Genomic DNA, 22,436 nt, shown 5'->3' on the forward strand with positions numbered 1-22,436 from the left:
AAAGAAATTAGGATAAAATGCCATTCATCACCCATAAATTCAAGTTCTAGTGCAGTAAAACCCAAAGAGTTCACCCTGATCCAGTGCACATTTCTCTAGAGCTCCCACCCCTTAAGTCCCTGGAGAAAGAGACCCAGCCTAATCATGGGATCAAGATCTCTTCAGTGATGGTGAGAGCGCACATTGTTCAGGTCCACCACGTTGGATAATTCTTATTTAAAACGAAGACCACATTAAACATTATAATTATCATTATTGTTATTTATTAATTTTATTTATATTGTGGTAATATTTAGTTGTCTCAGCCATAGAGAAGAGGACCCCACTGTGCTAGGTCTTGTACAAACACAAAGCAAGGAAGGTTGTGGAATACCTGTGTCATAAACAGATGGTTAAGGGTTAATGTCTCTTTTACCTGTAAAGGGTTAACTAGCTCGGTAAACCTGGAACACTTGACCAGAGGACCAATCAGGAGACAAAACACTTTCAAATCTCGGTGGAGGGAAGCCTTTGTTTGTGTTTTTTGAGGTTTTGCTTTGTTCTCTCTGGGGGCTAGGAGAGGCCAGACATGCATCCAGGTTCCTCCAATCTTTCTGAAAAAGTCTCTTCTGCTAAATTTAGTAAGTACTAGTTAGAAAGGCTGTGTAGTCTTCTGATTATTTTCTTTATTGCAAATGTATATTTTGCTGGAAGGATTGTATTTCTGTTTGCTGCAACTTGTATTGTGCTGGGGGAAGGATTCTCTCTATTCTCTATAAGCTGAAAGACCCTGTAACATTTTTTCATCTTGATATTACAGAGATAATTTTTTACTTTTTCTTTCTTTTATTAAAAGCTTTTCTTTTTAAGAACCTGATTGATTTTTCCCTTGTCTGAGACTCAAGGGGAGAGGTCTGCACTCACCAGAGAATTGGTAGGAGAAAGGAGAGAAGGGGAGAGGAAAAGCCTGATTTCTCTCTGTGTTAGGAATCTGTCTCTCTCTCAGGGAGTGGTGAGGGAGAAAAGAAGGGGGGGAAGGCAGATTTCCTCTTTGTTTTAGATTCACGGATCTTCAATCTGTATAGTCTCTCCAGGATAACCCAGGGAGGGGACGCCTGGGAGAGGCAACGGTGGGGGAAAGGGTTTACTTTCCTTGTGTTAAGATCCAAGGGGGTTTGGGTCTTTGGGCCCCCAGGGAAGAGTTTGGGGAGTCAGAAAGTGTCCCAAAACACTATATTTTTGGATGGTGGCAGCTCTATCATTTCTGAGCTAGTAATTGGCTTAAAGGGGTTCATGCAGGTACCCCATCTTTTGGACGCTAAGGTTCAGAGTGGGGATACTATCTTGACAACCTGTCATTGGAGGTTTTTAAGAACTGGTTAGACAAACAGCTGTCAGGGGTGGTCTAGTTCATCCCTTGGCTTGCGCTTCCCGCCACCCCCATTGACCGAGAATGGTGAACTGCATCAAGTGGGAGCCATGATCGGCCGAACTTGTGGATGCGGCGTGTAAACAAACCGGCCCGGCCCGCCCCGCCAGAAGGCTTACAGTGGTGGGCTGCATGCTGAAGGTTGCCAATCCCTGGTCTCATTATACTTGGTCCTACCTCAGCTCAGGGGGCTGGACTACATGGCCTCTTCAGACCCTTTGCAGACCTACATTTCTATGATTCTGTGAAAAAGACGTTCACTGCCCCAAAAAACTTACTATCTAACTCAACATTCACTTGTCCTCTATCACGAAAAAGAGATCTCATTGAAGGGCTGAGGTACTCTTATAATGGGAAATAAAGGTGTTCAGATTACTCCTACAAAGGAGAAAAATACCTCTTATAAATATGACACATCTCAGTCTTCTGAAATCACTCTTATTCAATTCAAGTGTTGAGTAACTGAGTGCAAAAAAGATTTTTAAATTAATAACTGAACAAGTTGTGATAGCTACATTCATTTCACAGTTCAACATACTTCAAGATCTTCAACAAATCATTATATGGTTATTTATAATACGTGTCTCACTTTGTCCAAATCTGTGGCTTTGTGTTAGTTGTCAAGAGTGAAATGAAACTGTCTCTTAAGCGCAAGTATGTTTTCAGCTACATTGTAAGCTATAATAAAGTTCTATCATCCCATCAGGAAAACAATTTGATAATGCCAAACTCACAGAGTTCTTCCCCAATAGCACATGTATGTAATATCTTGAAATTTAGTTAAGGATACTTGTATTGATATGGCTTTTAAATTATTAAATCAGTGGGATTACTGACTTCATGTATTTGTTTTGATAAACTTAATCTTTATTTTCAACCTATTATATATAAATAATGTGTATTATTAGTTTCATTATTATTCATTTTTATGACTATAGCATCTAGGAGCCCAAGTCATGCATACACAGCATATAGCAACAGACATATATATCTCAATAGAGAACGTTGTATTTCAGACCATTTGTGGACATTAGAGATCCCATGACACTTTGTAAGATGAGAGCTGTTAACCCCAATATCCTGACCAGACAGTATTCCAGCTCAGGTAATTAAATATTAAATATTGTACTAGCTGCTCAAATTTGTGTTGTATTTGCAATTGGATACTGGGTTTTTTTGCTACTTTGTACTAAACCAGAGTGTGTTTTTATGCACATGTGCAAAAGCAAATATTCATTGTGGAGATGCCATTGACTATAGTATTTTTCTTCAGTTCTTGTCCTGGAGGATCTTAACGCATTTTACATATAGTATTTAAATTTCATAATTATATTGACTGTGGCACACATACTGCTGAAATATGAGCCATCTGTGGACCGATATGTGACAGCCGAGCTGTGTACTGCAATACTATAAAATTGTGTAGGACAAGAACCGAAAAAAATACTGTGCCAGATTGCAACCACAACATGAATTTTCAGTAGGTGAGATGTATTTATCTGGGTTGAAATTTTTAGCTAGGACTTTGAGGCTCATGCTTTTAATCTTTCAAAAAGGTATTCTGAGATGTTTGATGTCCACAAGTGCTCAGCATCATTTAGATCTCATCTTGAAGATAATACTTACAGCTAGTTCTTGCCTCTGCTACTGACATGTTGCACGGTATTGATTGAATCATTTCACCTCCTCATGCTTCGTTTTCCCTTCTATGAAATGATTATAGTGATTCAATACCTGCTTACTTTTGTAAAGTGCTTTGAGATCTGTGGGTGAAAAGTAATATTTAAGAAATTTTATCATTCATTTTATTTATTAGACTGAAAAATATATTTATATATAACTTATTGCTTGTAACCTATTGCTGATTGCAATCACTCAGGCCCATGGCCCAGCAATACAATTTATACAAAGTTCCATTAAATGAAGAATACTTGCTATGAGTATTACATTACCGTTGTTCTATATATTAAATGAAGAATTTGGTAAATATAAAATTGAAGTAAATAGTACTTGTTAAAAAATGGGGAAAAATCACTATATCACTGTATAGATAGTGAAATTCACTTATTGGTTTTGTGTCTAATCCTCTATGGAGTCTGAGAAATGCACATAAAATCCCTGAATCCTAGAGTTGGTATTTGGATTTCTGATTTACCTGAGATGTGGGAGGAAATTCATAAAACCAGACATCCCTAAATGTTTTAGTCAGATGAGAATGATTTTGAGTGATAGTTCAGCAAGGCTCTGTAGTAATTTAGATCTGATTGATTGATTACAAACAATAGCATAATTATAAACCATGAGTTAAACTTGCCCACTCCGCCTTCAGCCACATTACTTGTAAGACCAGCTGTTACCAGTAAAGCAGAAGATACTCAAGCATGAGAAAAAATGGCAGAATCCCAGTAGATCCATGGCTTACCAGGGGCAAATTCTGTATTTGGAGGAGTGTGCAATTTCTGTTTAACTCAGTGGATGATTTTTGTACATATTTGAAGGTAGAATTGGACAGGTAGTTCAAAGCATCCTCATTGGTGCATGACGTATGTAGGTCTAACTGAAGACCTCAAGTGTTATTGTCAGGCCTCAAAGTGTTTGTTATAAATGGAATCCAGGGTATGAATCTGCACATAGATCCAAAAGAAATGGGAGAGATTAACAGAAATGTAACAAGAGTTTATACACAAACGTGAATAGGTTGTCATACAGTGCATTGATACAAGTGGGATGAATGTTGCATCTCATGGACAAAACTTATTTTATGAATGTTTCAAATGCTGAAAGTAGAAATAAAGGGTGAAAAAAATGTCTGTTGTGAAGCTTTTCCTGTTATCCATTCTGTCAACATTTTGCCAACAGAATGTTAAGAGCCATTAGGAAAGAGATAGGAAATAGGACAGAAAATATAGTAATGCCATTATGGTACACCTAAAACTTGATACTGGGTGCAGTTCTGGTTGCCTCTTCTCAAAAAAGATGTATTAGAATTGAAAAAAAGTACAGAGAAGGACAACCAAAATGATTAGGGGTATGAAACAGCTTCCATATCAGGAGAGATTAAAAAGACTGGGATTGTTCAGTTTAGAAGAGAAACAACTAAGGGGGGATATAATAGAAGTCTGTAGAGTCATGAATGGCTGGAGAAAGTGAATAGGAAGTGTTATTTATCCTTTCATGTAACACAAGAACCAGAGGTCACCCAGTGAAATTAACTGACTGCAGGTTTAAAACAAACAAAAGGAAGTACTTCACACAGTGCAATCAACCTGTGGAACTCTTTGCCAGGGGCTGCTGTGAAATTCAAAAGTATAACTGTGTTCAGAAAAGAATTAGATAAGTTCATGGAGGATAGGCCCATCAATGTCTATTAGCCAAGATGGTCAGAGATGTAACCCCATGCTTTGGGTGTTCCTAAACCTCTGACTGCCAGAAGCTGGAACTGGATGACATGAGATGGATCACTCAATAATTGTCTTGTTCTGTTCGTTCCCTCTGAAGTACCTGGCACCAGCCACTGTCAGAAGACAGGATACTGGGCTGGATGGATCATTAGTCTGACCAAATTTGTCCATTCTTATGTTCTCATCATCCATTTGGTTCAATATTTTATGACAACATAACATTCCTCTGTCCAGAGCACTCCTCTGACGTGATCTCCTGTTTCTGCTGAAATAACATCACTCTTTTGTATTTAAAGGATTATCCCTGATAGCCCAGGTTTTCGAGAGAAGCAAAGTGGAGGAAAACTTGCTATTTGTTCCACCTCGGTGGTGGTATGGCACTGCAGCTATTCCATACTCAATGGATAGCTGCTTCTCCCGCAACAATTGCAGCTCGTTGCAAAGAACAAAAAGGGCGCCTTTATTTGCTGTAAAGTAGAACTTTTAAAACACAGTAAAATGGCATTTGGGAAGATTCATTTCAATTTTAGGTAGTTGACTGATCTGACCATGTTTGCCTGCTTTTCTTCATTAATACCCGTATTTTGTTCTCCCGTGCCTCAGGGGAATGACAGTAATTCAGACAAATGCCATATTTGTCTGTGAACAAGATTATTCTTGTGTGTCCAAAAGTATTTTCTATACATTATTATTTGCTGCTGTTCTGTTAAACAGTCTGATTCCTTCTGCAAGGAAATAGGCATAGTATCAGGAGACACAGGTGACCAATCAGATCCCACCTGAATTGTGAATAGTCAAAACAAATCTTGCAAGGGTTTGCAAGTAGCCCATAGACTGAAATTTGGAAGACAAATAAATTTGTTTAAAAGCTTGTCTGCTCTTGAATATTTCAAGATCAGGAAAAGACTTTAATTCACAATGAATATTATTTATGACTAATAATGATACAGACTCTTAACAAGGAGTCTCCTGCCTGTTTAGCTGTAGCTGGAGGATTTAATTAGGTGGTACTAACCTTAAAAAACATAGAAAGATGTGAAGGCATACATCCATTTGAAGAGACGATAGAGGAGGCAAGAAGTTAAAAAAAGGATACCTTGCTGATTTCAGAGCCTTCAAAGTCACTCTTTCTTATGTTGCATACATTTTACAGTCACCTCTGTCTCCCCAGTATACCAGTGCATTGCAAGCTGTGGTCTGCAGAGCAAAGGTTTTTAATTCCCTTTTGTGAAGTACCATGCTCTGCTAAGATGGCATATATAAAAGTTGTCATGATTCAGAGAGATGCTCCCATCTTTCTCCTTCTCATAAGGAGGGGAGTCTCTGTGGGTTCCTACAATCCTGGCTGGGACTCCAGTAGCTCTGCAGGTGCCAAGAGGATGAAAAGCTACTTAGAGCTTTACTATGGCTGGAATCCCCAGCACAATCAGGCTTCCCCATCACCACCATTTTCTTACCTATATTTGGGGTAGCAGGAATAAAGTTCTCCTGTTCAAAGTCATGGTCCTTCCCCCTGCCTTCATGCCACAGCTGCCTGCTCAGGCATGGACAGGACCACACACATTGGTGCGTACTGTTTTTCACCCTTTGTGACATCACCACTTTGTTTAATGGGTAGGGCACTCATCTAGATCTTTACCTGTTGTCTGGCATGCATGGACAAAAGTCTCCTCACTGAGGACTAGCCACATATGAAGATGCTCTTCTACCCAGAAAAGTGTTTCTAAAAATGATTGTGTGGATTCATATGTTGATTATCTCTCAAAGACTCCAGCTCAAATTGGCGCAGTTTATAAGTAAAAATATATTTTGTTTTGTGTATTATTTTCAAACACTGCAAAACTCACACTGTGGTCTAAAAGTCAAGCTCTTTTCCTTTATTTTCTCGCACATCACCATTTTGCATGCCAGAATTTGCCCTTTATCTGTTTTACCTGGACAACAGCATCTTTCTCAAATTAAACTATTAGTTACACCTGTGTAACTGCACTGCAGGTCAGTGGGGTGGCACTGGTGTAACAAAGGGCTTAATTTGAAGACATTATTCTGAGGATGTAATTTGGCCAACAGAATCTTTAGGGCTAATGATGATGTGTAAGACCCCAGCTTCACTTTCGTATTCCTAGCTGAGTTTGAAGCACTGGCAGTTAAGAAAAAAGATATTTTGATTTATCGCTAGAGTAAATTAGATGTGAAAGTCACTGAGACACAATAAACATGGAAGCCCAAACTGCCTTTTTCCACAGAATCACTCCTTAGGTTACAGTCACACTTTAAGTTGACTGGATCAACTGTTCTTGAGTTATTGGTGAGTCTGAAAATCTGAAATAATAATTCTTAGGCTTACAGACTAGTTCGCATTGGGAGAGCTCAAAGAATTTTATGAAACAAGGTACCATTGTGCCCATTTTAACAATTGAGGCACAAAGAAGCTACATAACTTGCCCAAGGTCACACAGTGAAGTACAGTCTCTTTACAATGAGTTCAGAGGCCCAAGACTGGAGAGTTTTTAAAAGGATAAATGGTATTTTCCCTATTAATAACTAGATATGGGTAAGGCTTTTCCTTAACCTTTCAAAAAGGTTATCTTTGGGCTGAGACCATGCATGTGAAATTTCATTCTAATGTGGAATTTGTTTGCGAAAGCTTAGGAGGAGTAACTGCACTACCACAGAATGGTCCAGATGCCATCCTAGTATGCCGTGGTGGAAGAGAGAGGGAGCTGTTCTTTTTAAGGGGCCTTTAGCTCTGGAACAACATTCGCTCATCTCTCAGTACTAAAATAGCCCTGATCTGTTCACTAAGCCAGGCACGCTGTAAGGTGCCTTTATTTTCTGTGGAGGGAAGGTGGTTGATGTATGTGATGGGGTGGTTTAGGGGAATGAGGGAGATTTATGAGGAGTTGAGTTCTGCACACGGTCACGGGGTAAACTGCTATTTAATATTATTTGTGTTCTTGTAGTTTGTGTTGGGGGCCCTTAACACTTTGGATCGGTGTCCTTTTATTATTATAGAAATTCAAAGAAATAACTTGAGGTTTCAGTTTTAATTCTAACATTCACTGTTGCAAACCCTATATACAGTGAGTGAAAGCATACAGTGGGTGGGAATGCATGTGTATGTGTACATTCAATAAATGTTTTACGCAATGTGACTGATCTGATCAGGAGTGGGGAGGGGTGGCAAAGAGAGACCCTTTGATTGGGGTCTTTATTCCTGCTTCCTTAAGGTCAGATGGTTGGGATTTGTGGAATCTCTCTCCTTTGACCCTTCCATTCAGTCATTTCTTCCTTTGTAACATAGCCAAAATCCATCTTTTCCTGTTCATCCTATTATGACGATCATCCTCTCTGCCTTGATAATTTTCTGCTTGAACTACTCTCACCTTCTTTCTGGCCTTCCTGACAACCCTCTCAGTCTACTCTGTTCTGTCAAACTCCTCTTCCTGTCCCAGTGCCCTAGCTAGACCTATCAGCCCCTTTCATGAATCCTTCCATATCCCTTCAGCATCAGTTTCAAAGCCCTCATCCTCACTTTCTTGGCTGGTACTGTTCTGCTCCATTCAGCACTGGCTGCCCACCATTTTTCTGTTCAGACCCTTCTCTCCTCCAGTTCCACCTCTATTACCTCACTGTTCCTTCTGCCTTCAAGGACTTCCATGACATCTCCCATGCTGCCCACAGAGCCTGGATTGTCCTTCCTGGTCCTTTTCTCCACATTATAACCACTCTGTCCTCCTTCAAATCCTTCATCAAACCCCCTTCCCACAATCCCTCATATAATGAACCTCTGGTATCCTTAAAGTAAAGAAAATGAAATTAAAAGTGTAATTATAAAACAAAAACAATGAGGGGTGCTGGAGCAATATGTGTAGTGGGGGTGCTGAGATCCATTGAACCAAACTGTAAACCCTGTATATGATAGAACCACTTCAAGTCAGGGAGCATGGTAGCACCCCACCCACCCACCTAATGAAAACAAGAGTGTTAAGATGATAATACCCTACAATCCTTAAGATCCTATTATCTTACTGTGTTTTCCCTCTCCCTCTTCCTTGTCTGCTACATCCCCCATTGCCTTGCCATGTCCTAATCAGTTTAGATTATAAGCTCTTTGGGGCAGGGATCCTGCCTTTACTTATTATGCAAAGTGCCAGGCACAGCTGTGGTGCTATGTAAAAATATTAATTATTAATAGTAAGTTTGGAGGTTCCTCCACATGTCCCTTTTATTAATGTAGAAACTATGGACATTACTATTTTTTAACATTTATATTGCAGCAATTCCTGAAACTGAGGTAGAAGAATTGATTTGATTTCTGTTAGTTTGTTCACACCACTGAACTCCAGATAAATTCTCTTAACTAGCCTATTTTATGTCCTATAGAAGTGTATCATAGTTGGCATTTTTATTTGGCAGTCTTGTGACATCTTACATTAGAACAATAGATGGGCGGAATAGAAAATATAGATTTGAAGCTGGGTAACTATATCAGATGCTTATCTATTTAATAACTTGTATTTTTTATAAATCCAATCTGTATTTAGGAAAGGGGACAGTGCAGTTCTCAAATGTGTTGGTCTGCAAACTTGCACACCAGCTGTCCTAGTCAGTAGTGAAGATAACAGGGCTAAGGTGAAGGTATTCATGCTATTGGAAATACAACTAGCTTTCTCAGGAGACTGCTTTGAGGAAGATTGCAGCAATATTGAATCCCCACTGTTACTGGTGGGTATTGCTGTGCACATATATAATTTTTGTTAGATAAAATCAGGAAGTAATAAAATGGGGGAAAGAAGAGCTGTGAGATCTACTATATACTACGTTTTATATCTTAAGGAGAAAAAATATCCAGGGAATGTTGCTTTAATTTGTGGGGGGGAAAGTGTGCTGCTTTAAATCAGAAAACTTGCATTATAGTAACTCTTTTAGTTTGGGAACCATTTGGGTGTGTTATAAAGTAAAGTTGCAGAGTAGGCATGTTTACTAGACCTTTAATTGCTACATTTAGTAGAAAGGCTTTTTTTTTTTTTAAACGACAAGAAGCCAGAGTTTGCTGTGCAAATGAAGCAGGCTTCGCAAGAATCAGATTCACTTTGGACGACTCTTCACATTCCTAGTCATCATTACATTAGGCAGCACAATTCCATCTCTGGTTGATGGGCAGAAAAAGTGGGCAGCCTGCCAGGTAGACGTTTCCATGGCTCCCAACCCCCAAAGGTGATGCGTTTTTCAGCTAATTCAATGAAGAGTGGGCTGAACTTTGGATATAAACTAGACAATAGCTGCCTTCGCAGTATCAGCAGAATGGTTTATGGGAATGCACTCCACATTTGGCAGAGAATCATGTGACCCTACGGCTGAGATTTTGTGATGGTGCCAACGGAGACTTGGAAAGCAGCACCCGTTCTGACTTTTTTCCTCTTTTCTTACATGGCTCAGAAAATGGTGGATCTTAATGCTTGACTTTAGCCAGACTCAGCAAGCGATTGAGCTTTGAAGCACAACTTTGCCTTTATTCTGGCTTTTTTGGCACACCACCAGGAGGCTGTCCCTTTCACGCCTGATAAACTCTGCTGCTTATCTCTAACTAAGAAAATAGATAGATAGATAGATAGATGTATATACAGAATATTTAAACTTAATAGAATTTTAAAACTACATGTTCTAATTTTTTTTTATTGCTGAACTGTGGTTTATAACAATCTTTTTCACTGTCTGAAGAATAAAAGTTCTTACTGTTTAATGAACAGGCGTTTGAACTGGGCAAACGGGGTGACAGCACTGAACATGAGATCATTGCAGCATAGTGTAGCAAACTGGCACCCTGCCTTTTCACCCCTTTGCTTCGGCAGATTTGTGCAATCCCCATTTATAAAATCAGCACAGGGGCTAGATGAATTCTCTGGTCTCTTCTACCTCTATCACTGTGCAGGCACTTGCAACAAGGATTGGTGCAGCTTTTGCGCAGTGCTTTGTGCTTGGAATTTCGAGAAGAACGAAAAAGAAGACAGGCATCCTGGTCCTATTCCGAGAAATAACAGGAGCCTGAGAAGAAACAAATCTGAGTTTGTCCTAGATACAAGAGTGATGGAAAAAATGTGAATCTCCTGCTTCAAAAAAAAAAAATCTGGCATGTTTAACTACAGAGACATCAGGATGTGTTAGAGCTTCTTAAAACAATATAACTAAATGAGCCTAAGTGATTGTTTCTTTTACTTACCAAAAAAATCTGTATTTTATTTTATTATTGCTTAAATAGCAATATTTGGCAGTGGGTGAAAACGTACCTTTCATAACAGGTATATCTTATTTTTCTTTTATTTTCTTTTTTTTCCATTTTAAACATGTAATTTTGAAACTGAGTCCTTGTGTATCAAATTTACCGTAGTCAACCAATCACACCTCTTTTGTTTTTACTAACTTTTTGTTTCACTGTGTTTGATCTTATACTGCTAAAAATAGAAAAGTAAACGAACAGGAAAAAACAGAAACTGTATAAATAAGTAGTTGGCACATTTTATCTTAGCTAAGCACTGAAGTTACTCAAAGATTTTAATGGTTATATGTATTCAGCATAAGCTTTGGTTATCTGTAAGAAAATGGGTATTTGGAGCTGGTTGTTATGGAAAGTCCATTCTTTTTTTTATATAGTGTGACTCATGCTTTCAATTCCTAAAGAGAGGAGTGGGGGGGGGGGGGCCAGAAAAAGTTGAAGCTGTAGGAGAAGATCACTCTTGTAAGCAGTATATTAGAGCAAAGTTATTATTGAGTTGGTTCACATACAATCTTACAATTTGTGTTTAAATCCATTACAAAGAATTCAGTGTAATAAGCACAGGAATAAAAGGCACATTATTTGTAGTTTCATGCAGCAAGTCTGGTTTGCTGCTAGTAACAGTGCCTATTTTAGGATGTTTGGTAAATCAGCACTTGTCCATGAATAGTTGAAATTGTGCTTAAGATACCCATTCAATATTTTTGTGAGAAGTGCATACAAAGTTATGGTAAGTTTAAAGCACAGTCCTGTGTCAGCAGATCAATTGTTTCTTAATCATTTTTGCCTGTCTTTGGAAATAAATTGCTAGGCAATTGGAACAATTTGTAATAAAATTCATTTTACCTGGCAAACAATGAAAGTGTTGTCCAAATCAATATTTTTTATATATATTCAGTATGACTTTTTTCAGTCTTCATCTATTCTTTTGAATCTTTTATTAAAAAGTCCCTGGACAGAAAATACTTTGAGACATAAAATGTGTGTTCATTGAAAACTTTGATTTTCTTATTTTTAAAAAACTGTAATTTTTTGTTTCTTTTCTTATACAAACTTTATAATCATCTTATGGCTTTACAAAATATATTTAGTGAAGTTTAAACATGTATTTCACAATTTATAGATTGCCAGTTGGATAGCTGATCTAAGACTACCTGCTGAATTGTGCTACTTTATATTTTTGTTGCTTTGCAGTGAATTGTGGGAAATTACTAAATGGATATCATATATGTATAGGAAAAATATAGCTCTATTCACCTATATTAAAAAGAACAAATTTATTGTGATTTCTCTCCAATACTTGCATAAAAGTAACTACATATGTCAATAATGTTTATTCGTATAATGGAAAACCTATTCTTGCATTCTAAAGAACATAATTCTTTTGTAAATTTAAGCATAGCAATCAAATTATATATTTTTCTGAGTTTTTACAAAAGTATCTTCTTAAAAATTATTGTAAGTGTAATTGAACTTAACTGTCTCCAATATTTTTATATTAAGTTCCATGCTAAATTAAAATCAGATAAGCATCTTTAAGCAAACCTTTTTTTATTTTCTACCAGCTGTGCGCTTCTGTTTTTGGAATTGTTAATACAATTTTAAAAATTAGAAAATAAAAAAGAAGAAAAATACAAATAACACAGTCACTTTGCCTAAGTGTGTGTGGCTCACTGGATGTTTTGCCAGTGGCCTTCAGAGGGGCGTTGGTTTTAGATCTTTAAAATTATGGTTGCTATCCTTTTACATATTTCATGTTCTAAAAATACTTTCACAGAATAGACCTTCTCATTATTTCTCTCTTAATCGTTTTCTTGTTTTAGTGCAAGGAAAAATTAAAACGGAAATGAAAAATGAAGAAGTTGGTTATACCAGAAATCAGTGAAGGTAATAGTGATCTTCTTAAACATTTTTACATATATAAAATAAACAAATATTTTATACATATATATATATATATATTAAATAAACAAAGCTGCAGGCAAGAACACTGAAAATTCTAATGTTAAAGCATTGCCTTTTTGTTAAAAGGGAACGTGACAAAAATAATCTTACAGATATCTATTAAACTTTTTTCTTTGATTGTTTTCTGTTGGGAATAGTGCACTACTGGTTGTGTTTATACTTTTTTCTATGCAGCTTTAGATTAAACTGAAAAATCAATATATAATTTAGATCTTTTACAATATATATGAAATGCATTGACCAATGTGGTTTTTTTTTATGAAATGTTAAATACCTCTCTGTCATTCCTAGAAATGGAAATATCTGAGAAGTACTCTCTATAGCATCCATTAGAATCAATCAGTAAAAGATGTAAGCAGTCAGTATCATGTGTTTGATAATATAAGTATTCTAGGCATAGGGATTGGCTTTTATGACAAGATATGTTAACCCTTTGGCTTCAGCAGAAATCATGTATAAAGTTTTATTACTCTCGAATGCACACATGTTGTACATAAAATCATAGCAAGTTTAAAACACACATTTCTGGAAAATAATTTGTTTAAACGATTACAAAAAAAGCCAAGTAACATACTGTAGATGTTCTAAGATTTAATCCACTAAATTATTCAAAAACACAATGGTCATTCACAGGCATTAGATCATTGTTGTCATTATCAAACTAGAAGTATTTGCTGCAATTTTCCATATACTGAACAGAGTATGGGCCTGATCCAATATCCCTATGCTAGCAATACTCTCACTCTCTTAAATGAAAATTTTGCGAGATTAAGGACTACAGAGTTAGGCCTTTAATGGGAAACAATTTAAAGCAGATACTGAAATCTAGTTCAGATACAGATTTTCAGCTGCAGATTTTCAATAACCTGCTAAAACCAAATCATCTCTACAGCAGTTATTTTAACAGGTACACCTCTGCTGCCAATATTTTAAAAATACATTTGTTGTTATACTGTTTTAGAATTACATTCATTTATCATATATTGATCTTTAAAATATTGAGATGAAATTGCATTCAAGTAAAATATTTAGATTATAAAAACATGTCTGTCTGTCTCACCTGTTGAGTTACTGAATATTTCTACAAAGGGCCTGTTTGGATGAGGCACCATACTTTGGGTCAGTGAAAATAAGGGCGAATTTGGTTTATGAGTTAATCCTGAAGTTTTACCAGGAAGCAATATTGTTTGGAATTTTAGTGAACAAAATATATAAACTAATTTCTGGGGGGTTATTTTTATATGCTTTGCTTAATAATCAAGTTCTTGGTAAGAAGTACCTGTAAGCATTGTAATATGATGAAATCTCCAACCAGTCTTTGCAGTGTTATATGCTGGAGCCCAGCTCTCATACATGATAGATTTTCAGATACAGTGGGTTGATTTTCATTGTTAGTTTCTAGTACATTTCATATTCAAGCATAGAAGCCAAACATATATTGTTCATATTATTTCACATCTAATATGGGACCGAATCCTGCATTCTTTGGGCCTGCAAAACTCCTATGGAAGTCACTGCGAATTTTGGATGCACCATTGTTACAAACTTTATGCAAAATAATGTTTATTCTGATTACGGATAAAAAGATTAGATAATAAACCTGTTAAATATTGTAGGTTTTTTGTATTTTCCTCTTTTTTTAAAAAAGTAGCAAAGTTATTTTCTGAAGGCCAATCGTTGGATGATATATTTTTACAGTTGGTTTAATTATAAATGCTTCACAAGTTATTCCGTCCTAAGTATTCCACATTTCATTTAAAATGAGAGATGCTAGCTGATGGTGCCAATTGGCATAAACCCGTAGATCCGATCTTGTGGTAACGTATACTGCACAAGCTCGCTTCTATGGGTCTGTGTCACTTTGGTGATCTGGCAAAAGATTACGTGACAAGCTACTTGATGATATTTGAAAATCTGATGTCTAAGTGATTGCCTCAAGTAAACGTGGATTTTGGACTTTTTTGTTAAACTTTTATTTCTGTTGTGCTTCTGTTCTCATGTGCCCTGTTAGTGGTATTAAATCATTTTGTTCCATTTGATTTTTTTTAAAGCACACTTGTCTTAAAATCAGAATAAAAATTTATACTCATATTTAAGGAACTTAAATATTTTTTTCACAGAGCAAGGGTAGGGTATACTAGTTTTAAATAAATACATAACATTACACAATGTTAAATTCAAATAGCATGTGGTCAAAGGAAATAACTAAATTTGGATGTCTACTTGACTTTTATTTTACAAGACACTAAGTGACCACAGTGAGTTCTTTTAGAAATATAGTTGGATTCACATCATCCCTTTGCAAGTTTTTCTTAAAAAGAAAAGAACTGGATGAAACAGATTGCTAGCAGTGCCCTCAAAATAGACAAATATGTATTTTCATTATAATGTTAAAAATGGAACATGACTGAAAATAGAGTTAACTATATTTAACATTTTCAAAATCCACCCAGTAGAGAGCACATAGATATGTGGCTGCCATATTTGAAAGAGATGCTGAAGATGCGAAGAAGACTTTATGGTCATCGTTGGAAGCTGTGTGCATCCGGGTTGAGGTAGTAGGTTGTATGGTTTAGAGTTACACCCTGGGAGTTAACTGTACAACCTTCTAGCTTTCCTTGGAGCACACTTGGGCCATCGAGGAATTCATCATCATTTTAATCTGATCAGGGAAACTGTGCAAAAAGGTATTGTGTTACGGCTATACAGAATAATCACTCTAAAGCTTTATTGATGTTGAAATAGTCCTGATTACATGATTATTTCATTCACATCCTGTTATGAACAATGCTAACATGTTCTCCTAATGGACTGTGACTACACGCTACAGATACTTAGAAAAGAGTGATGGTGCTTTAATTCCATTAAAAACAAGGCCTTAAAATTTGATTTTAATTTACAGATTGATAAAATATCAAGTATTAAATATGGTGCTAATTTTCTCTAGGATTAGCTAATCCTAAATAGTTGAAATTTGTTGATATTCTGCTACTGTACAGAAACAAACTATTTAAAAAATACTTACTTCTCCTTATGACTCTTTGGAATAAATATTGCATCATGCTGCTTAGGTAGAGACATAGTATTATTGTTTAGTCCTGAGCTTTGTGTGGGAATGTGATATCCTTTCTTATGCATACATTGTCCTACATTGTCACCTGGGTTCTAACCTGGAGCTCCCCTACTCTTCCATTGTTAGATTTCAGACACCACTCTGCCCAAGAATCTCAGTATTGACTTGCTGCACTCCAGGCATTCTAGTTCTGGATTCTCCCATAGTTCTATCAATGTACCTGAATCGTGACCACCATACCCCATTTGTTCATAATCAAACTCAAAACTTAGTCTCCGTACTAAACTTTAGATTTTTAGGATTTAATTCTGGCATACAGCCATAGCGCATCAAGAGATGAGAGACCCTGCCTATATCTCCCAGAGCTCCAGCAAGCATCTTAAAGAGGGTGCAGTATGTGCTCATTTCTGCAGCCAGCCCAGCGGGGACATGGGGCCATGGTTCCAGCTGCTCCTGCTCCCTTTGCAGAGATTAGTGCAGATACTAGAGCTAGCCCTGTAGAGAACTTGTGCTTCCTGAGTGCAAGTCACCTATTTTTTTTGGGGGGTGGTGGTGGTGGGTAAATGATGATAGAGTTTAGTGGAGAGAAAAATACTTTGACCTATGGCAGTTAATCACTTTTCAAGCAAAACAGGTGGATGAGTGTGTATAAATCAGAGACTGTTTGATTTTTATGTCCTGTGTTAAATATTCTTATCGTGTACTTTCCCGTCTGTCTACTATGGCCCTAAAAAAATCATTTTACATTATGTATATGAGTATTTTTGACAGACATTTCATCAAATAGATAAAACAATCCAAGGACTATCATGTTTAGGCCTTGTAAGGTTTAAAAAGGCATTATATATATTGATCAATTGATACAAGGCACTCTTACGCCAAAATAAGAATTCCACACAAGGGATTGCACTGATTTAACTAAATCAGTTTCTGAACCAATTTAATTAAATTGGTACAACTTTCCCATGTAGACAAGGCCTTGCTGATGAGAAGTGTAAAGGGGATGAAATTTTGTAAATCATAGCATTACTAATAAGAAATATAATAGTGGAGCACATTGTATTTTTTCAGCAGTGAGACCTCTAATGCCATCTTCCTAGCAAATAACAAAGGTTTGTATAAAATGGGCATTGTTCTATGTTGGCTGTTATATTATGTCCAGTAGCCTAGCTTTCTTCTGAAATTAGCATTAAATAGGTCATTCTCTGAGATTATTTAAATATGTGACCATTTATATATTGTGTTTTACAAAAGACTTGACAATGTTTTGCTGCTATCACCCTAAATCAAGGGCAGGAAATAAAACTCATTCAGTTCTACTATAAGTGAAGGCCAGAGCTTTCATTAGTGAGAATTTTTAACCACGTAATAAAGTTCCCAGCAAGAAAAGAAAAGAGAATATGTCCAATTTCAATATACTGCCTGTACAGGTCCCAGACCCTTGGGGACAAAACAGGAATCGCAAACCAATGAAATTTGCCTCAAGCTGGAATCTCCGTTGGGGAAGAAAATTGGGCTGATAGGAGGCATGTCTTGAATCTGTGCATGATTGAAAAACCTTTCCCACCATGCTAACATGACATAGCGTTGTCCACTCTTTGCTAGCTTTGTACTCATTTTTGTTATGGCTCAGAACCACAATTACTACAAAGAATTCCTGCCATCCTAACACTGTGACAAAGGTCAGATCAAACAAGCAATCTGCTGTAGACTCTTTTTTTGAGGTGCTTCCTGTATGTGTCAGTAGGAACAAGAACCCTATCTCACCCCACCTGCCATTATGAACAAGGTGGGAGGATGGATAGTCTGAAGGTCTCCAGTGGAGAAGCATGAAAGAGCTCCCCTCCGATCAGCAATCTTAAATTCCCCATGTTGCAGTGGGAAACAAGTAAAACGGTCTGGCAGAGTCCTAACTGCAAGTTCTTGTACAAGAGATCGCTGGCCTTTCAGTGGCCAAGCATGTGCAGAGGGAAATTCAGATCCTTTCCTTTTGATTTTCCTCCCCTTGCCCTGTGAGGTATGGGAGGAGAGGAAACCCATTTTTTCATTTTTTTTTTAATTTTTAATTGAATTTGCTTTTGCTAATTAATAGCTGTAGCAAGGAGATTAGGAAATTGTACCTGCATGATAGATGCCTGGAAAGTGTAAGAGCTAGATTATGGCTTTTGAGAGACAACCTTGATTAGGGGATGGTGTGGAGTTGCTCCCAGCCAGTGGGGGTGTGCATCAGACAGTTTTAGTGAGCTGCAGCTAAGCGAGTGTGGAGAATGTGTTGCTCACACAGGAGGCTGAGCTGGGGCCACTCCCAGTCTAGACAAAAAGGTTTATTGTCCTCTTTGGATTAAAAGTGGCCCCAGTCATCGCCAGTACATTGTCTTCTTTTGTTTTTATTTTCTTTTTTGTAGTGTAATTCCTTTGGAAAGAGATGTCACTGCTATTTTCTCCCAACAAAGCAATATTTTATATTAATTTTACAAAATAAGGAGGATTGTTTATTCTGATCTGAAACCAAATAGAAATGACTGTTACAGAAACTGTGGGAACGTTTCTTTGGTCTTTTAAATGCACGATATAATTATAATTCTATCCAGTATAGTTTATAGGTTGCCATGCAAATTTTCCTTGTGTCATCATTAACTTTAATTAAAATGTTTTTACTTTGCAATGTGTAATATGTTGTTTCAAGAGTTATCAAATTATGTGCACAAATTTATGGGAAAGTCAATTAATTTTGAAGGAGATTAAAGCAGAGAATGAAAAACAAAAAGAAAGGAATCTATTAAGTACAGCTGGATGGAGCAGGTTATATTCTTTAGTTTCATTTTGAAGCTATAAAATATATGGTCTGTTTTTTTGCAAAACATAGCATTCTTGACCTTTAAAGATGATTACTAGGCTGCCAGAATACCAACTGATCAAGCAGTAATTAGCGTTGTGTTGCTGTGTTGTGTTTTCTGCTTTAGGAAATAAATGCACTGCTATAACATAGTTTATCGTGAATGTTTTAAAGTATAGGACAAATCTGGCAATATTTATTCACATAAGTAATCTTTTCTAAAGTAAGCCCATTGATTTCAAGTAGTCTCAGTACTTTATCTTCACTTATACTGCCTGTGTGCATAGGGAATATTCACATGGGTAAGTGTTGCAGGATTGGGTTTAAGGGTATGGGCATCTTGAACTCCTATTGATTTCTCTGGGAGACACAACTGTTCAGTACCTCACAGGGTCTGGTCCATGGAAAGAAATATTCCAACCGTTCTGTATATGTTATTGCAGAGACACTGACCAGCCAAATGTGCTTGTCAATTGTACAGATGCCTTTTTGGAGATTAGCATAAACCATAACCTGGTTCCAAACCCACAAACTTTTTGGGTGTTCAAAGTATGGATACAAATTTTTCAGGTTGCACCCATGCCAAATGCATATAAATCAACTCATCTGAGTGAGGTAAAGAGAATAGCAAGGCACAAATCCTAAGAAAATTTATACAGAAAAGACACTTTGGGGTTAAAAATCATGGGCCAGATTCATGGCTACAGTGTGGATGCTTTGAGACAGTCCAGTGAAACATAGCAGCCATCAACCCAGTTTAGCTGACTGGTTAAGCCAGGTTTATAGCTACTCTGCATTGCCAAAACAATACGAAGGAGCTAGAGCATATCGGTGAATCTGGCTTTGTATAGTTTTAAGTGATATATTTTCAAATCCTTGTTAGATATAATCCCTTAGATTATCAAAACTGAAAGAAATTTTAAAAACTAATTATCTTTTCATAGTTTCTGCTGATTTTCATTTAACGTGGACAAATGAAAATAAACTGGTCAATTTTACTGTAGTTTTTAGTCTCTTTCACTTTCTCTTGTCAGGAACTAGCTCAAGGCACCAGTCTTTTGGCTTGAGAATGTAAGGGAATGTTTAAACCCAAACCAAAGAAATGTTTTCATTGACATTTTTAAAAGGGAGAAATCCACTAACAGCATTTATCAGCCTGTGAAACTTTTCTTTGTCACCATTCAGGAGACATACAATAGATTGCTTATCAGATAAAGGGGGAACAGAATTACACTTGATATTTTTTGTGTTATTTTGTCATGGTTTCAAATGACAACCTGTTACCCAGTCAGGGTGGTCTCCAATACAATTTCTTCTATTAAGTTATTTTTAATAAAACTAAAATGTTGGGTCTGAAAGAGTCTCTTTAAACATGACTATTACTTTTATTAGATGAGTAAATGCAAAAAGCTAATGTGCATTATATCTCTCACAAGAATTAAGCTTATTTCAGCTTGGTCTTTTCTCACCTAGTAAAAATATTTACATCCAAGTGATGTTTTTTGGCTGTGTTTAACTTTGTACGTGGTTGTTGGGGCTTTCAGCTCTATTTTATTGCTAATGGTTTAATTACAATTTATGTGGCAATTTCAGTTACATTTGATGCAGTATTTCCTTTCCTCCACCCCCTCTTCTGTATTACTGGTTTGTTCCTGTAAAACACACACACAGTAGGGAAGAGACTTGTGTTTCTGCAGTAGATCTCACATATGAAACTTTCAAAGAAACATTAATTCATATTTCTACATGTGTGGGCTAGGATAGGAGGAGAAAATACTTGGAAAAAATAGGTGTATTCTTGTATTCTCCAAGAGCAGCACAACATACCCTGTGTAGAATTCTCCTTTTTTAGATAGATATGTATGTTCAGAATTGGTTGTGTCCAGTCTTCAGATTCATGTGATTAATATTTAACTTGGACCTATGCAATGTTGGCCATATGTCTATACTATGTGGTCATGTAAGACCCCAGGTTCACTGCCATAATAGCACAGATGGAGTGCCCGCTGTCTTTAATGCCCTGCCCCCACTTCCTTTGGAGATGGAATTCTCACCTGAATCACACTGCTTGTGAACCTGATCTAATGACTTTTCTTTTTGGTGCTGGGTGTGGTGGACAGGCCTAAGTGCAAATGTTTCTGGTATGTTCAAGCCAGCTGGCCAGCACACCAGGAGCATCAGGAAGATGATGCAAAGTCAACCACAACACACTGTGTCCCAGACTGCTCGCATTAGAGTTCAGACAGTCTTGTCTGCTACCTGCTTTTAGAGTCATACTGTATTTTATTATTTTCTTAGTATATACATATATATTCTTTTGCCATTTACTAGTTACTGCCCTGATCTGTGCATTTTAAATCTCTCAGCCAAACTACTTGAGCTTTTGTTTTCAGTGTTGGCCTTATACTTATCTAGGAAATAGATACCCTCATATAACCATTCATTTCTCTTATATGATCTTCCACTTGTCTCTGGTTCACGTTTGAATTTATTTCCCTGTTGCTCCATTCCTACTCCTTCACTTGCTGATGACGATTTTGCTAGTGACACAGCCTCCAGAGACTGCAGAGAAGCACAGAAAAGACAGATTTGGGTTTTGCAGAGGTTTGGGGTTTGCCCACAGTCAAGGAGTACTATGGGAGACTGAAGGGGAAGATGGAAGGGGAGGGAGGAAAGTGTTCTGACCCCAGGTGCACAGGGAGCCAGGTGTTTAACCAAACCGAACTGGAACACAGCCGGCATGGAGGGGTTGTGTCTGCTCTTCCAGCCAACAGACTGGAGCATCAGTCTTGCGACAGGGTTGTATGACACCATAACCTTGGATTCAGTGAGCAGATATGACATCTTTAACCACTACATAACTCTTCCTACACAGAGCCTGAAAATTTGGGTTTCATATGGGTAGATAGATTTCAAACTATGTTCTTGGATTCTGAGCCTTCTGAGGTTTGCCCATGCATAGACCTGCCTTTCTAGTTTCTAGGCAGATCCACAGCTTTGAAAATAGGTGATTGATAGTCCTTGAAATGTACTGTGTGTATTTCATTTTGCAGTGATATGCACTGTGTAGATCTGAGAGGAGAGTCAATAGAACTCTTAGAAATACCTTATCTGCTACAGTCATTACACTTTGGTGTGGTAGAGTAGCTTGCTTATCTATATTTTTCTTTATTTAAAAAAAAAATCTAATCTTTCTGATGATTCCTAAAAATATGCTTTCACCTTCTCTTTACATGACTACCTCTTTGGGGTGAGAGTACCTCAAACTCCATGCATATTCAGGGCTGGTTCAAGGTTCTGCACAGCCTCATGAGGCTGATCAGCTGAGCAGATGCACAGGAATGCCCATTCGCTCCTTGTATGCCATGGACACAGACCCCTGTGAGGATGATCCAGGGTTTCCATTGCTCCACGCAACTGGCTTTGAGGAGTGTGGCCACTATTTTAGCCCATATGAAGACTCACTCATGTTTATC

The 22,436-nt window shown here is 37.3% G+C and overlaps 1 long non-coding RNA gene across 2 annotated transcripts in view; it reads left to right on the plus strand.

Moving 5' to 3' along the window:
• Window positions 1-22,436, plus strand: part of LOC127055707 (uncharacterized) — a 78,884-nt gene that overhangs the window by 15,771 nt on the left and 40,677 nt on the right. The window contains exons 1-2 of one of the 2 annotated variants that reach the window (XR_007775581.1): window positions 10,486-11,111; window positions 12,910-12,973. This is a non-coding gene — a long non-coding RNA (uncharacterized LOC127055707). Of the gene's footprint in view, window positions 1-10,485; window positions 11,112-12,909; window positions 12,974-22,436 lie in introns of those variants that run through there. The other variant, XR_007775583.1, reaches the window with a different exon arrangement.

The sequence above is a fragment of the Gopherus flavomarginatus genome, chromosome 1 (assembly GCF_025201925.1).
Source record: "Gopherus flavomarginatus isolate rGopFla2 chromosome 1, rGopFla2.mat.asm, whole genome shotgun sequence".
Taxonomy (NCBI): Eukaryota; Metazoa; Chordata; order Testudines; family Testudinidae; genus Gopherus; species Gopherus flavomarginatus.